Source organism: Phalangium opilio, unplaced genomic scaffold, assembly GCF_054372755.1.
Source record: "Phalangium opilio isolate 3A_F unplaced genomic scaffold, DU_Popi_V2 ptg000031l_1, whole genome shotgun sequence".
Taxonomy (NCBI): domain Eukaryota; kingdom Metazoa; phylum Arthropoda; class Arachnida; order Opiliones; family Phalangiidae; genus Phalangium; species Phalangium opilio.
The window spans coordinates 2,846,796-2,856,871 of NW_028324158.1; the positions used below are offsets into that span (position 1 = coordinate 2,846,796).

At 46.1% G+C, this 10,076-nt stretch overlaps 54 non-coding genes across 54 annotated transcripts; all 54 read left to right on the top strand.

The window, feature by feature from the left end:
* Positions 1–206: 206 nt before the first annotated feature.
* Positions 207–288, top strand: TRNAL-CAG (transfer RNA leucine (anticodon CAG)). Its single transcript has one exon. It is a non-coding gene; the product is annotated as a tRNA-Leu (tRNA).
* A 70-nt stretch (positions 289–358) lies between these two features.
* TRNAL-AAG (transfer RNA leucine (anticodon AAG)) lies at positions 359–440 on the top strand. Its single transcript has one exon. It is a non-coding gene; the product is annotated as a tRNA-Leu (tRNA).
* A 221-nt stretch (positions 441–661) lies between these two features.
* Positions 662–743, top strand: TRNAL-UAG (transfer RNA leucine (anticodon UAG)). The gene has a single exon. It is a non-coding gene; the product is annotated as a tRNA-Leu (tRNA).
* A 70-nt stretch (positions 744–813) lies between these two features.
* On the top strand, positions 814–895 carry TRNAL-UAG (transfer RNA leucine (anticodon UAG)). The gene has a single exon. It is a non-coding gene; the product is annotated as a tRNA-Leu (tRNA).
* Positions 896–965: 70 nt separating this feature from the next.
* TRNAL-UAG (transfer RNA leucine (anticodon UAG)) lies at positions 966–1,047 on the top strand. Its single transcript has one exon. It is a non-coding gene; the product is annotated as a tRNA-Leu (tRNA).
* Positions 1,048–1,117: 70 nt separating this feature from the next.
* Positions 1,118–1,199, top strand: TRNAL-AAG (transfer RNA leucine (anticodon AAG)). The gene has a single exon. It is a non-coding gene; the product is annotated as a tRNA-Leu (tRNA).
* Positions 1,200–1,269: 70 nt separating this feature from the next.
* TRNAL-AAG (transfer RNA leucine (anticodon AAG)) lies at positions 1,270–1,351 on the top strand. The gene has a single exon. It is a non-coding gene; the product is annotated as a tRNA-Leu (tRNA).
* A 222-nt stretch (positions 1,352–1,573) lies between these two features.
* On the top strand, positions 1,574–1,655 carry TRNAL-UAG (transfer RNA leucine (anticodon UAG)). Its single transcript has one exon. It is a non-coding gene; the product is annotated as a tRNA-Leu (tRNA).
* Positions 1,656–1,725: 70 nt separating this feature from the next.
* Positions 1,726–1,807, top strand: TRNAL-UAG (transfer RNA leucine (anticodon UAG)). The gene has a single exon. It is a non-coding gene; the product is annotated as a tRNA-Leu (tRNA).
* A 222-nt stretch (positions 1,808–2,029) lies between these two features.
* Positions 2,030–2,111, top strand: TRNAL-AAG (transfer RNA leucine (anticodon AAG)). The gene has a single exon. It is a non-coding gene; the product is annotated as a tRNA-Leu (tRNA).
* Positions 2,112–2,181: 70 nt separating this feature from the next.
* On the top strand, positions 2,182–2,263 carry TRNAL-AAG (transfer RNA leucine (anticodon AAG)). Its single transcript has one exon. It is a non-coding gene; the product is annotated as a tRNA-Leu (tRNA).
* Positions 2,264–2,485: 222 nt separating this feature from the next.
* TRNAL-UAG (transfer RNA leucine (anticodon UAG)) lies at positions 2,486–2,567 on the top strand. Its single transcript has one exon. It is a non-coding gene; the product is annotated as a tRNA-Leu (tRNA).
* Positions 2,568–2,637: 70 nt separating this feature from the next.
* Positions 2,638–2,719, top strand: TRNAL-AAG (transfer RNA leucine (anticodon AAG)). Its single transcript has one exon. It is a non-coding gene; the product is annotated as a tRNA-Leu (tRNA).
* Positions 2,720–2,789: 70 nt separating this feature from the next.
* TRNAL-AAG (transfer RNA leucine (anticodon AAG)) lies at positions 2,790–2,871 on the top strand. Its single transcript has one exon. It is a non-coding gene; the product is annotated as a tRNA-Leu (tRNA).
* Positions 2,872–3,093: 222 nt separating this feature from the next.
* Positions 3,094–3,175, top strand: TRNAL-AAG (transfer RNA leucine (anticodon AAG)). Its single transcript has one exon. It is a non-coding gene; the product is annotated as a tRNA-Leu (tRNA).
* Positions 3,176–3,245: 70 nt separating this feature from the next.
* TRNAL-UAG (transfer RNA leucine (anticodon UAG)) lies at positions 3,246–3,327 on the top strand. The gene has a single exon. It is a non-coding gene; the product is annotated as a tRNA-Leu (tRNA).
* Positions 3,328–3,397: 70 nt separating this feature from the next.
* On the top strand, positions 3,398–3,479 carry TRNAL-UAG (transfer RNA leucine (anticodon UAG)). Its single transcript has one exon. It is a non-coding gene; the product is annotated as a tRNA-Leu (tRNA).
* Positions 3,480–3,549: 70 nt separating this feature from the next.
* Positions 3,550–3,631, top strand: TRNAL-UAG (transfer RNA leucine (anticodon UAG)). Its single transcript has one exon. It is a non-coding gene; the product is annotated as a tRNA-Leu (tRNA).
* A 70-nt stretch (positions 3,632–3,701) lies between these two features.
* On the top strand, positions 3,702–3,783 carry TRNAL-UAG (transfer RNA leucine (anticodon UAG)). The gene has a single exon. It is a non-coding gene; the product is annotated as a tRNA-Leu (tRNA).
* Positions 3,784–3,853: 70 nt separating this feature from the next.
* TRNAL-AAG (transfer RNA leucine (anticodon AAG)) lies at positions 3,854–3,935 on the top strand. The gene has a single exon. It is a non-coding gene; the product is annotated as a tRNA-Leu (tRNA).
* A 70-nt stretch (positions 3,936–4,005) lies between these two features.
* TRNAL-AAG (transfer RNA leucine (anticodon AAG)) lies at positions 4,006–4,087 on the top strand. Its single transcript has one exon. It is a non-coding gene; the product is annotated as a tRNA-Leu (tRNA).
* A 222-nt stretch (positions 4,088–4,309) lies between these two features.
* Positions 4,310–4,391, top strand: TRNAL-AAG (transfer RNA leucine (anticodon AAG)). Its single transcript has one exon. It is a non-coding gene; the product is annotated as a tRNA-Leu (tRNA).
* A 70-nt stretch (positions 4,392–4,461) lies between these two features.
* On the top strand, positions 4,462–4,543 carry TRNAL-UAG (transfer RNA leucine (anticodon UAG)). The gene has a single exon. It is a non-coding gene; the product is annotated as a tRNA-Leu (tRNA).
* A 222-nt stretch (positions 4,544–4,765) lies between these two features.
* Positions 4,766–4,847, top strand: TRNAL-UAG (transfer RNA leucine (anticodon UAG)). The gene has a single exon. It is a non-coding gene; the product is annotated as a tRNA-Leu (tRNA).
* Positions 4,848–4,917: 70 nt separating this feature from the next.
* Positions 4,918–4,999, top strand: TRNAL-CAG (transfer RNA leucine (anticodon CAG)). Its single transcript has one exon. It is a non-coding gene; the product is annotated as a tRNA-Leu (tRNA).
* A 70-nt stretch (positions 5,000–5,069) lies between these two features.
* On the top strand, positions 5,070–5,151 carry TRNAL-UAG (transfer RNA leucine (anticodon UAG)). The gene has a single exon. It is a non-coding gene; the product is annotated as a tRNA-Leu (tRNA).
* Positions 5,152–5,221: 70 nt separating this feature from the next.
* On the top strand, positions 5,222–5,303 carry TRNAL-UAG (transfer RNA leucine (anticodon UAG)). Its single transcript has one exon. It is a non-coding gene; the product is annotated as a tRNA-Leu (tRNA).
* Positions 5,304–5,373: 70 nt separating this feature from the next.
* Positions 5,374–5,455, top strand: TRNAL-UAG (transfer RNA leucine (anticodon UAG)). Its single transcript has one exon. It is a non-coding gene; the product is annotated as a tRNA-Leu (tRNA).
* Positions 5,456–5,525: 70 nt separating this feature from the next.
* On the top strand, positions 5,526–5,607 carry TRNAL-AAG (transfer RNA leucine (anticodon AAG)). Its single transcript has one exon. It is a non-coding gene; the product is annotated as a tRNA-Leu (tRNA).
* A 70-nt stretch (positions 5,608–5,677) lies between these two features.
* Positions 5,678–5,759, top strand: TRNAL-AAG (transfer RNA leucine (anticodon AAG)). Its single transcript has one exon. It is a non-coding gene; the product is annotated as a tRNA-Leu (tRNA).
* A 222-nt stretch (positions 5,760–5,981) lies between these two features.
* Positions 5,982–6,063, top strand: TRNAL-AAG (transfer RNA leucine (anticodon AAG)). The gene has a single exon. It is a non-coding gene; the product is annotated as a tRNA-Leu (tRNA).
* Positions 6,064–6,133: 70 nt separating this feature from the next.
* Positions 6,134–6,215, top strand: TRNAL-UAG (transfer RNA leucine (anticodon UAG)). The gene has a single exon. It is a non-coding gene; the product is annotated as a tRNA-Leu (tRNA).
* A 222-nt stretch (positions 6,216–6,437) lies between these two features.
* On the top strand, positions 6,438–6,519 carry TRNAL-UAG (transfer RNA leucine (anticodon UAG)). Its single transcript has one exon. It is a non-coding gene; the product is annotated as a tRNA-Leu (tRNA).
* Positions 6,520–6,589: 70 nt separating this feature from the next.
* On the top strand, positions 6,590–6,671 carry TRNAL-UAG (transfer RNA leucine (anticodon UAG)). The gene has a single exon. It is a non-coding gene; the product is annotated as a tRNA-Leu (tRNA).
* Positions 6,672–6,741: 70 nt separating this feature from the next.
* TRNAL-UAG (transfer RNA leucine (anticodon UAG)) lies at positions 6,742–6,823 on the top strand. Its single transcript has one exon. It is a non-coding gene; the product is annotated as a tRNA-Leu (tRNA).
* A 70-nt stretch (positions 6,824–6,893) lies between these two features.
* Positions 6,894–6,975, top strand: TRNAL-UAG (transfer RNA leucine (anticodon UAG)). The gene has a single exon. It is a non-coding gene; the product is annotated as a tRNA-Leu (tRNA).
* A 70-nt stretch (positions 6,976–7,045) lies between these two features.
* Positions 7,046–7,127, top strand: TRNAL-AAG (transfer RNA leucine (anticodon AAG)). Its single transcript has one exon. It is a non-coding gene; the product is annotated as a tRNA-Leu (tRNA).
* Positions 7,128–7,197: 70 nt separating this feature from the next.
* TRNAL-AAG (transfer RNA leucine (anticodon AAG)) lies at positions 7,198–7,279 on the top strand. Its single transcript has one exon. It is a non-coding gene; the product is annotated as a tRNA-Leu (tRNA).
* A 222-nt stretch (positions 7,280–7,501) lies between these two features.
* TRNAL-AAG (transfer RNA leucine (anticodon AAG)) lies at positions 7,502–7,583 on the top strand. Its single transcript has one exon. It is a non-coding gene; the product is annotated as a tRNA-Leu (tRNA).
* Positions 7,584–7,653: 70 nt separating this feature from the next.
* On the top strand, positions 7,654–7,735 carry TRNAL-UAG (transfer RNA leucine (anticodon UAG)). The gene has a single exon. It is a non-coding gene; the product is annotated as a tRNA-Leu (tRNA).
* Positions 7,736–7,807: 72 nt separating this feature from the next.
* Positions 7,808–7,889, top strand: TRNAL-CAG (transfer RNA leucine (anticodon CAG)). The gene has a single exon. It is a non-coding gene; the product is annotated as a tRNA-Leu (tRNA).
* Positions 7,890–7,959: 70 nt separating this feature from the next.
* Positions 7,960–8,041, top strand: TRNAL-UAG (transfer RNA leucine (anticodon UAG)). Its single transcript has one exon. It is a non-coding gene; the product is annotated as a tRNA-Leu (tRNA).
* A 70-nt stretch (positions 8,042–8,111) lies between these two features.
* On the top strand, positions 8,112–8,193 carry TRNAL-UAG (transfer RNA leucine (anticodon UAG)). Its single transcript has one exon. It is a non-coding gene; the product is annotated as a tRNA-Leu (tRNA).
* A 70-nt stretch (positions 8,194–8,263) lies between these two features.
* TRNAL-UAG (transfer RNA leucine (anticodon UAG)) lies at positions 8,264–8,345 on the top strand. The gene has a single exon. It is a non-coding gene; the product is annotated as a tRNA-Leu (tRNA).
* A 70-nt stretch (positions 8,346–8,415) lies between these two features.
* Positions 8,416–8,497, top strand: TRNAL-UAG (transfer RNA leucine (anticodon UAG)). The gene has a single exon. It is a non-coding gene; the product is annotated as a tRNA-Leu (tRNA).
* Positions 8,498–8,567: 70 nt separating this feature from the next.
* Positions 8,568–8,649, top strand: TRNAL-AAG (transfer RNA leucine (anticodon AAG)). Its single transcript has one exon. It is a non-coding gene; the product is annotated as a tRNA-Leu (tRNA).
* A 70-nt stretch (positions 8,650–8,719) lies between these two features.
* Positions 8,720–8,801, top strand: TRNAL-AAG (transfer RNA leucine (anticodon AAG)). Its single transcript has one exon. It is a non-coding gene; the product is annotated as a tRNA-Leu (tRNA).
* A 222-nt stretch (positions 8,802–9,023) lies between these two features.
* TRNAL-AAG (transfer RNA leucine (anticodon AAG)) lies at positions 9,024–9,105 on the top strand. The gene has a single exon. It is a non-coding gene; the product is annotated as a tRNA-Leu (tRNA).
* A 70-nt stretch (positions 9,106–9,175) lies between these two features.
* TRNAL-UAG (transfer RNA leucine (anticodon UAG)) lies at positions 9,176–9,257 on the top strand. The gene has a single exon. It is a non-coding gene; the product is annotated as a tRNA-Leu (tRNA).
* Positions 9,258–9,329: 72 nt separating this feature from the next.
* TRNAL-CAG (transfer RNA leucine (anticodon CAG)) lies at positions 9,330–9,411 on the top strand. The gene has a single exon. It is a non-coding gene; the product is annotated as a tRNA-Leu (tRNA).
* A 70-nt stretch (positions 9,412–9,481) lies between these two features.
* On the top strand, positions 9,482–9,563 carry TRNAL-UAG (transfer RNA leucine (anticodon UAG)). Its single transcript has one exon. It is a non-coding gene; the product is annotated as a tRNA-Leu (tRNA).
* Positions 9,564–9,633: 70 nt separating this feature from the next.
* Positions 9,634–9,715, top strand: TRNAL-AAG (transfer RNA leucine (anticodon AAG)). The gene has a single exon. It is a non-coding gene; the product is annotated as a tRNA-Leu (tRNA).
* Positions 9,716–9,785: 70 nt separating this feature from the next.
* On the top strand, positions 9,786–9,867 carry TRNAL-AAG (transfer RNA leucine (anticodon AAG)). The gene has a single exon. It is a non-coding gene; the product is annotated as a tRNA-Leu (tRNA).
* Positions 9,868–9,937: 70 nt separating this feature from the next.
* TRNAL-UAG (transfer RNA leucine (anticodon UAG)) lies at positions 9,938–10,019 on the top strand. Its single transcript has one exon. It is a non-coding gene; the product is annotated as a tRNA-Leu (tRNA).
* Positions 10,020–10,076: the final 57 nt, after the last annotated feature.

Genomic DNA, 10,076 nt, shown 5'->3' on the forward strand with positions numbered 1-10,076 from the left:
CATGAAGCTCTTGCTTATTTGTCTTAGTTGACGAGTGTTTGTCCAGGTAGAGTGGCCGAGTTGTGTATGGCGCTGGTATCAGGTATCAGGTACCAGTCTCTTCGGAGGCGTGGGTTCGAATCCCACCTCTATCACACTCATGCATTTTCTTAGTTTAATAACATGAAGCTCTTGCTTATTTGTCTTAGTTGACGAGTGTTTGTCCAGGTAGAGTGGCCGAGTGGTCTAAGGCGCTGGTTTCAGGTACCAGTCTCTTCGGAGGCGTGGGTTCGAATCCCACCTCTATCACACTCATGCATTTTCTAAGTTTAATAACATGAAGCTCTTGCTTATTTGTCTGAGTTGACAAGTGTGTTCAGGTAGAGTGGCCGAGTGGTCTAAGGCGCTGGTTTAAGGCACCAGTCTCTTCGGAGGCGTGGGTTCGAATCCCACCTCTATCAGACTCATGCATTATCTTAGTTTAATAACATGAAGCTCTTGCTTATTTGTCTGAGTTGAAAAGTGTGTTCATTTAGAGTGGCCGTGTGGTCTAAGGTGCTGGTTTCAGGTACCAGTCTCTTCGGAGGCGTGGTTTCGAATCTCACCTCTATCAGTCTGTTGTGTTTTTAAGAATTTTAAAGTGAAGATTTTGCTTAATAGACTGAGTTTACTTTTGTTTTCAGGTAGAGTGGCCGAGTGGTCTAAGGCGCTGGTTTTAGGCACCGGTCTCTTCGAAGGCGTGGGTTCGAATCCCACCTCTATCAGACTCATGCATTTTGTTAATTTCATAACATGAAGCTCTTGCTTATTTGTCTTAGTTGACGTGTGTGTTCAGGTAGAGTGGCCGAGTGGTCTAAGGCGCTGGTTTTAGGCACCAGTTTCTTCGGAGGCGTGGGTTCGAATCCCACCTCTATCAGACTCATGCATTTTGTTAGTTTAATAACATGAAGCTCTTGCTTATTTGTCTTAGTTGACGTGTTTGTTCAGGTAGAGTGGCCGAGTGGTCTAAGGCGCTGGTTTTAGGCACCAGTCTCTTCGGAGGCGTGGGTTCGAATCCCACCTCTATCAGATTCGTGCATTTTCATAGTTTAATAACATGAAGCTCTTGCTTATTTGTCTGAAAAGACGTGTGTGTTCAGGTAGAGTGGCCGAGTGGTTTAAGGCGCTGGTTTAAGGCACCAGTCTCTTCGGAGGCGTGGGTTCGAAACCCACCTCTATCAGACTCATGCATTTTCTTAGTTTAATAACATGAAGCTCTTGCTTATTTGTCTGAGTTGACAAGTGTGTTCAGGTAGAGTGGCCGAGTGGTCTAAGGCGCTGGTTTAAGGCACCAGTCTCTTCGGAGGCGTGGGTTCGAATCCCACCTCTATCAGACTCATGCATTTTCTTAGTTTAATAACATGAAGCTCTTGCTTATTTGTCTGAGTTGACAAGTGTGTTCATTTAGAGTGGCCGTGTGGTCTAAGGCGCTGGTTTAAGGCACCAGTCTCTTCGGAGGCGTGGGTTCGAATCCCACCTCTTTCAGACTCATGCATTTTCTAAGTTTAATAACATGAAGCTCTTGCTTATTTGTCTGAGTTGACAAGTGTGTTCAGGTAGAGTGGCCGAGTGGTCTAAGGCGCTGGTTTTAGGCACCAGTCTCTTCGGAGGCGTGGGTTCGAATCCAACCTCTATCAGACTCATGCATTTTGTTAGTTTAATAACATGAAGCTCTTGCTTATTTGTCTGAGTTGACGTGTGTGTTCAGGTAGAGTGGCCGAGTGGTCTAAGGCGCTGGTTTTAGGCACCAGTCTCTTCGGAGGCGTGGGTTCGAATCCCACCTCTATCAGACTCATGCATTTTGTTAGTTTAATAACATGAAGCTCTTGCTTATTTGTCTGAAAAGACGTGTGTGTTCAGGTAGAGTGGCCGAGTGGTCTAAGGCGCTGGTTTTAGGCACCAGTCTCTTCGGAGGCGTTTGTTCGAATCCCACCTCTATCAGACTCATGCATTTTGTTAGTTTAATAACATGAAGCTCTTGCTTATTTGTCTGAGTTGACAAGTGTATTCAGGTAGAGTGGCCGAGTGGTCTAAGGCGCTGGTTTAAGGCACCAGTCTCTTCGGAGGCGTGGGTTCGAATCCCACCTCTATCAGACTCATGCATTTTCTTAGTTTAATAACATGAAGCTCTTGCTTATTTGTCTGAGTTGAAAAGTGTGTTCAGGTAGAGTGGCCGAGTGGTCTGAGGCGCTGGTTTAAGGCACCAGTCTCTTCGGAGGCGTGGGTTCGAATCCCACCTCTATCAGAGTCATGCATTATATTAGTTTAATAACATGAAGCTCTTGCTTATTTGTCTGAGTTGAAAAGTGTGTTCATTTAGAGTGGCCGTGTGGTCTAAGGCGCTGGTTTAAGGCACCAGTCTCTTCGGAGGCGTGGGTTCGAATCCCACCTCTATCAGACTCATGCATTTTGTTAGTTTAATAACATGAAGCTCTTGCTTATTTGTCTGAGTTGACGTGTGTGTTCAGGTAGAGTGGCCGAGTGGTCTAAGGCGCTGGTTTTAGGCACCAGTCTCTTCGGAGGCGTGGGTTCGAAACCCACCTCTATCAGACTCATGCATTTTCTTAGTTTAATAACATGAAGCTCTTGCTTATTTGTCTGAGTTGACAAGTGTATTCAGGTAGAGTGGCCGAGTGGTCTAAGGCGCTGGTTTAAGGCACCAGTCTCTTCGGAGGCGTGGGTTCGAATCCCACCTCTATCAGACTCATGCATTTTCTTAGTTTAATAACATGAAGCTCTTGCTTATTTGTCTGAGTTGAAAAGTGTGTTCAGGTAGAGTGGCCGAGTGGTCTGAGGCGCTGGTTTAAGGCACCAGTCTCTTCGGAGGCGTGGGTTCGAATCCCACCTCTATCAGAGTCATGCATTATCTTAGCTTAATAACATGAAGCTCTTGCTTATTTGTCTGAGTTGAAAAGTGTGTTCATTTAGAGTGGCCGTGTGGTCTAAGGCGCTGGTTTAAGGCACCAGTCTCTTCGGAGGCGTGGGTTCGAATCCCACCTCTATCAGACTCATGCATTTTGTTAGTTTAATAACATGAAGCTCTTGCTTATTTGTCTGAGTTGACGTATGTGTTCAGGTAGAGTGGCCGAGTGGTCTAAGGCGCTGGTTTAAGGCACCAGTCTCTTCGGAGGCGTGGGTTCGAAACCCACCTCTATCAGACTCATGCATTTTCTTAGTTTAATAACATGAAGCTCTTGCTTATTTGTCTGAGTTGACAAGTGTGTTAAGGTAGAGTGGCCGAGTGGTCTAAGGCGCTGGTTTTAGGCACCAGTTTCTTCGGAGGCGTGGGTTCGAATCCCACCTCTATCAGACTCATGCATTTTGTTAGTTTAATAACATGAAGCTCTTGCTTATTTGTCTGATTTGACGTGTGTGTTCAGGTAGAGTGGCCGAGTGGTCTAAGGCGCTGGTTTTAGGCACCAGTCTCTTCGGAGGCGTGGGTTCGAATCCCACCTCTATCAGACTCATGCATTTTGTTAGTTTAATAACATGAAGCTCTTGCTTATTTGTCTGAAAAGACGTGTGTGTTCAGGTAGAGTGGCCGAGTGGTCTAAGGTGCTGGTTTTAGGCACCAGTCTCTTCGGAGGCGTGGGTTCGAATCCCACCTCTATCAGACTCATGCATTTTGTTAGTTTAATAACATGAAGCTCTTGCTTATTTGTCTGAGTTGACGTGTGTGTTCAGGTAGAGTGGCCGAGTGGTCTAAGGCGCTGGTTTTAGGCACCAGTCTCTTCGGAGGCGTGGGTTCGAAACCCACCTCTATCAGACTCATGCATTTTCTTAGTTTAATAACATGAAGCTCTTGCTTATTTGTCTGAGTTGACAAGTGTATTCAGGTAGAGTGGCCGAGTGGTCTAAGGCGCTGGTTTAAGGCACCAGTCTCTTCGGAGGCGTGGGTTCGAATCCCACCTCTATCAGACTCATGCATTTTCTTAGTTTAATAACATGAAGCTCTTGCTTATTTGTCTGAGTTGAAAAGTGTGTTCAGGTAGAGTGGCCGAGTGGTCTGAGGCGCTGGTTTAAGGCACCAGTCTCTTCGGAGGCGTGGGTTCGAATCCCACCTCTATCAGAGTCATGCATTATCTTAGCTTAATAACATGAAGCTCTTGCTTATTTGTCTGAGTTGAAAAGTGTGTTCATTTAGAGTGGCCGTGTGGTCTAAGGCGCTGGTTTAAGGCACCAGTCTCTTCAAGGGCGTGGGTTCGAATCCCACCTCTATCAGACTCATGCATTTTGTTAGTTTAATAACATGAAGCTCTTGCTTATTTGTCTGAGTTGACATGTGTGTTCAGGTAGAGTGGCCGAGTGGTCTAAGGCGCTGGTTTAAGGCACCAGTCTCTTCGGAGGCGTGGGTTCGAAACCCACCTCTATCAGACTCATGCATTTTCTTAGTTTAATAACATGAAGCTCTTGCTTATTTGTCTGAGTTGACAAGTGTGTTAAGGTAGAGTGGCCGAGTGGTCTAAGGCGCTGGTTTTAGGCACCAGTCTCTTCGGAGGCGTGGGTTCGAATCCCACCTCTATCAGAGTCATGCATTATCTTAGTTTAATAACATGAAGCTCTTGCTTATTTGTCTGAGGTGAAAAGTGTATTCATTTAGAGTGGCCGTGTGGTCTAAGGCGCTGGTTTAAGGCACCAGTCTCTTCGGAGGCGTGGGTTCGAATCCCACCTCTATCAGACTCATGCATTTTCTTAGTTTAATAACATGAAGCTCTTGCTTATTTGTCTGAGTTGACAAGTGTGTTCAGGTAGAGTGGCCGAGTGGTCTAAGGCGCTGGTTTTAGGCACCAGTCTCTTCGGAGGCGTGGGTTCGAATCCCACCTCTATCAGACTCATGCATTTTGTTAGTTTAATAACATGAAGCTCTTGCTTATTTGTCTGAGTTGACGTGTGTGTTCAGGTAGAGTGGCCGAGTGGTCTAAGGCGCTGGTTTCAGGTACCAGTCTCTTCGGAGGCGTGGGTTCGAAACTCACCTCTATCAGACTCATGCATTTTCTTAGTTTAATAACATGAAGCTCTTGCTTATTTGTCTGAGTTGACAAGTGTGTTAAGGTAGAGTGGCCGAGTGGTCTAAGGCGCTGGTTTTAGGCACCAGTTTCTTCGGAGGCGTGGGTTCGAATCCCACCTCTATCAGACTCATGCATTTTGTTAGTTTAATAACATGAAGCTCTTGCTTATTTGTCTGATTTGACGTGTGTGTTCAGGTAGAGTGGCCGAGTGGTCTAAGGCGCTGGTTTTAGGCACCAGTCTCTTCGGAGGCGTGGGTTCGAATCCCACCTCTATCAGACTCATGCATTTTGTTAGTTTAATAACATGAAGCTCTTGCTTATTTGTCTGAAAAGACGTGTGTGTTCAGGTAGAGTGGCCGAGTGGTCTAAGGCGCTGGTTTTAGGCACCAGTCTCTTCGGAGGCGTGGGTTCGAAACCCACCTCTATCAGACTCATGCATTTTCTTAGTTTAATAACATGAAGCTCTTGCTTATTTGTCTGAGTTGACAAGTGTATTCAGGTAGAGTGGCCGAGTGGTCTAAGGCGCTGGTTTAAGGCACCAGTCTCTTCGGAGGCGTGGGTTCGAATCCCACCTCTATCAGACTCATGCATTTTCTTAGTTTAATAACATGAAGCTCTTGCTTATTTGTCTGAGTTGAAAAGTGTGTTCAGGTAGAGTGGCCGAGTGGTCTGAGGCGCTGGTTTAAGGCACCAGTCTCTTCGGAGGCGTGGGTTCGAATCCCACCTCTATCAGAGTCATGCATTATCTTAGCTTAATAACATGAAGCTCTTGCTTATTTGTCTGAGTTGAAAAGTGTGTTCATTTAGAGTGGCCGTGTGGTCTAAGGCGCTGGTTTAAGGCACCAGTCTCTTCAAGGGCGTGGGTTCGAATCCCACCTCTATCAGACTCATGCATTTTGTTAGTTTAATAACATGAAGCTCTTGCTTATTTGTCTGAGTTGACATGTGTGTTCAGGTAGAGTGGCCGAGTGGTCTAAGGCGCTGGTTTAAGGCACCAGTCTCTTCGGAGGCGTGGGTTCGAAACCCACCTCTATCAGACTCATGCATTTTCTTAGTTTAATAACATGAAGCTCTTGCTTATTTGTCTGAGTTGACAAGTGTGTTAAGGTAGAGTGGCCGAGTGGTCTAAGGCGCTGGTTTTAGGCACCAGTCTCTTCGGAGGCGTGGGTTCGAATCCCACCTCTATCAGAGTCATGCATTATCTTAGTTTAATAACATGAAGCTCTTGCTTATTTGTCTGAGGTGAAAAGTGTATTCATTTAGAGTGGCCGTGTGGTCTAAGGCGCTGGTTTAAGGCACCAGTCTCTTCGGAGGCGTGGGTTCGAATCCCACCTCTATCAGACTCATGCATTTTCTTAGTTTAATAACATGAAGCTCTTGCTTATTTGTCTGAGTTGACAAGTGTGTTCAGGTAGAGTGGCCGAGTGGTCTAAGGCGCTGGTTTTAGGCACCAGTCTCTTCGGAGGCGTGGGTTCGAATCCCACCTCTATCAGACTCATGCATTTTGTTAGTTTAATAACATGAAGCTCTTGCTTATTTGTCTGAGTTGACGTGTGTGTTCAGGTAGAGTGGCCGAGTGGTCTAAGGCGCTGGTTTTAGGCACCAGTCTCTTCGGAGGCGTGGGTTCGAATCCCACCTCTATCAGACTCATGCATTTTGTTAGTTTAATAACATGAAGCTCTTGCTTATTTGTCTGAAAAGACGTGTGTGTTCAGGTAGAGTGGCCGAGTGGTCTAAGGTGCTGGTTTTAGGCACCAGTCTCTTCGGAGGCGTGGGTTCGAATCCCACCTCTATCAGACTCATGCATTTTGTTAGTTTAATAACATGAAGCTCTTGCTTATTTGTCTGAGTTGACGTGTGTGTTCAGGTAGAGTGGCCGAGTGGTCTAAGGCGCTGGTTTTAGGCACCAGTCTCTTCGGAGGCGTGGGTTCGAAACCCACCTCTATCAGACTCATGCATTTTCTTAGTTTAATAACATGAAGCTCTTGCTTATTTGTCTGAGTTGACAAGTGTATTCAGGTAGAGTGGCCGAGTGGTCTAAGGCGCTGGTTTAAGGCACCAGTCTCTTCGGAGGCGTGGGTTCGAATCCCACCTCTATCAGACTCATGCATTTTCTTAGTTTAATAACATGAAGCTCTTGCTTATTTGTCTGAGTTGAAAAGTGTGTTCAGGTAGAGTGGCCGAGTGGTCTGAGGCGCTGGTTTAAGGCACCAGTCTCTTCGGAGGCGTGGGTTCGAATCCCACCTCTATCAGAGTCATGCATTATCTTAGCTTAATAACATGAAGCTCTTGCTTATTTGTCTGAGTTGAAAAGTGTGTTCATTTAGAGTGGCCGTGTGGTCTAAGGCGCTGGTTTAAGGCACCAGTCTCTTCGGAGGCGTGGGTTCGAATCCCACCTCTATCAGACTCATGCATTTTGTTAGTTTAATAACATGAAGCTCTTGCTTATTTGTCTGAGTTGACGTGTGTGTTCAGGTAGAGTGGCCGAGTGGTCTAAGGCGCTGGTTTAAGGCACCAGTCTCTTCGGAGGCGTGGGTTCGAAACCCACCTCTATCAGACTCATGCATTTTCTTAGTTTAATAACATGAAGCTCTTGCTTATTTGTCTGAGTTGACAAGTGTGTTAAGGTAGAGTGGCCGAGTGGTCTAAGGCGCTGGTTTTAGGCACCAGTTTCTTCGGAGGCGTGGGTTCGAATCCCACGTCTATCAGACTCATGCATTTTGTTAGTTTAATAACATGAAGCTCTTGCTTATTTGTCTTAGTTGACGAGTGTTTGTCCAGGTAGAGTGGCCGAGTGGTCTAAGGCGCTGGTTTCAGGTACCAGTCTCTTCGGAGGCGTGGGTTCGAATCCCACCTCTATCAGACTCATGCATTTTCTTAGTTTAATAACATGAAGCTCTTGCTTATTTGTCTGAGTTGACAAGTGTGTTCAGGTAGAGTGGCCGAGTGGTCTAAGGCGCTGGTTTTAGGCACCAGTCTCTTCGGAGGCGTGGGTTCGAATCCCACCTCTATCAGACTCATGCATTTTGTTAGTTTAATAACATGAAGCTCTTGCTTATTTGTCTGAGTTGACGTGTGTGTTCAGGTAGAGTGGCCGAGTGGTCTAAGGCGCTGGTTTTAGGCACCAGTCTCTTCGGAGGCGTGGGTTCGAATCCCACCTCTATCAGACTCATGCATTTTGTTAGTTTAATAACATGAAGCTCTTGCTTATTTGTCTGAAAAGACGTGTGTGTTCAGGTAGAGTGGCCGAGTGGTCTAAGGTGCTGGTTTTAGGCACCAGTCTCTTCGGAGGCGTGGGTTCGAATCCCACCTCTATCAGACTCATGCATTTTGTTAGTTTAATAACATGAAGCTCTTGCTTATTTGTCTGAGTTGACGTGTGTGTTCAGGTAGAGTGGCCGAGTGGTCTAAGGCGCTGGTTTTAGGCACCAGTCTCTTCGGAGGCGTGGGTTCGAAACCCACCTCTATCAGACTCATGCATTTTCTTAGTTTAATAACATGAAGCTCTTGCTTATTTGTCTGAGTTGACAAGTGTATTCAGGTAGAGTGGCCGAGTGGTCTAAGGCGCTGGTTTAAGGCACCAGTCTCTTCGGAGGCGTGGGTTAGAATCCCACCTCTATCAGACTCATGCATTTTCTTAGTTTAATAACATGAAGCTCTTGCTTATTTGTCTGAGTTGAAAAGTGTGTTCAGGTAGAGTGGCCGAGTGGTCTGAGGCGCTGGTTTAAGGCACCAGTCTCTTCGGAGGCGTGGGTTCGAATCCCACCTCTATCAGAGTCATGCATTATCTTAGCTTAATAACATGAAGCTCTTGCTTATTTGTCTGAGTTGAAAAGTGTGTTCATTTAGAGTGGCCGTGTGGTCTAAGGCGCTGGTTTAAGGCACCAGTCTCTTCGGAGGCGTGGGTTCGAATCCCACCTCTATCAGACTCATGCATTTTGTTAGTTTAATAACATGAAGCTCTTGCTTATTTGTCTGAGTTGACGTGTGTGTTCAGGTAGAGTGGCCGAGTGGTCTAAGGCGCTGGTTTAAGGCACCAGTCTCTTCGGAGGCGTGGGTTCGAAACCCACCTCTATCAGACTCATGCATTTTCTTAGTTTAATAACATGAAGCTCTTGCTTATTTGTCTGAGTTGACAAGTGTGTTAAGGTAGAGTGGCCGAGTGGTCTAAGGCGCTGGTTTTAGGAACCAGTTTCTTCGGAGGCGTGGGTTCGAATCCCACCTCTATCAGACTCATGCATTTTGTTAGTTTAATAACATGAAGCTCTTGCTTATTTGTCTTAGTTGACGAGTGTTTGTCCAGGTAGAGTGGCCGAGTGGTCTAAGGCGCTGGTTTCAGGTACCAGTCTCTTCGGAGGCGTGGGTTCGAATCCCACCTCTATCATACTCATGCATTTTCTTAGTTTAATAACATGAAGCTCTTGCTTATTTGTCTGAGTTGACAAGTGTGTTCAGGTAGAGTGGCCGAGTGGTCTAAGGCGCTGGTTTTAGGCACCAGTCTCTTCGGAGGCGTGGGTTCGAATCCCACCTCTCTCAGACTCATGCATTTTGTTAGTTTAATAACATGAAGCTCTTGCTTATTTGTCTGAGTTGACGTGTGTGTTCAGGTAGAGTGGCCGAGTGGTCTAAGGCGCTGGTTTAAGGCACCAGTCTCTTCGGAGGCGTGGGTTCGAATCCCACCTCTATCAGACTCATGCATTTTGTTAGTTTAATAACATGAAGCTCTTGCTTATTTGTCTGAGTTGACGTGTGTGTTCAGGTAGAGTGGCCGAGTGGTCTAAGGCGCTGGTTTAAGGCACCAGTCTCTTCGGAGGCGTGGGTTCGAAACCCACCTCTATCAGACTCATGCATTTTCTTAGTTTAATAACATGAAGCTCTTGCTTATTTGTCTGAGTTGACAAGTGTGTTAAGATAGAGTGGCCAAGTGGTCTAAGGCGCTGGTTTTAGGCACCAGTTTCTTCGGAGGCGTGGGTTCGAATCCCACCTCTATCAGACTCATGCATTTTGTTAGTTTAATAACATGAAGCTCTTGCTTATTTGTCTTAGTTG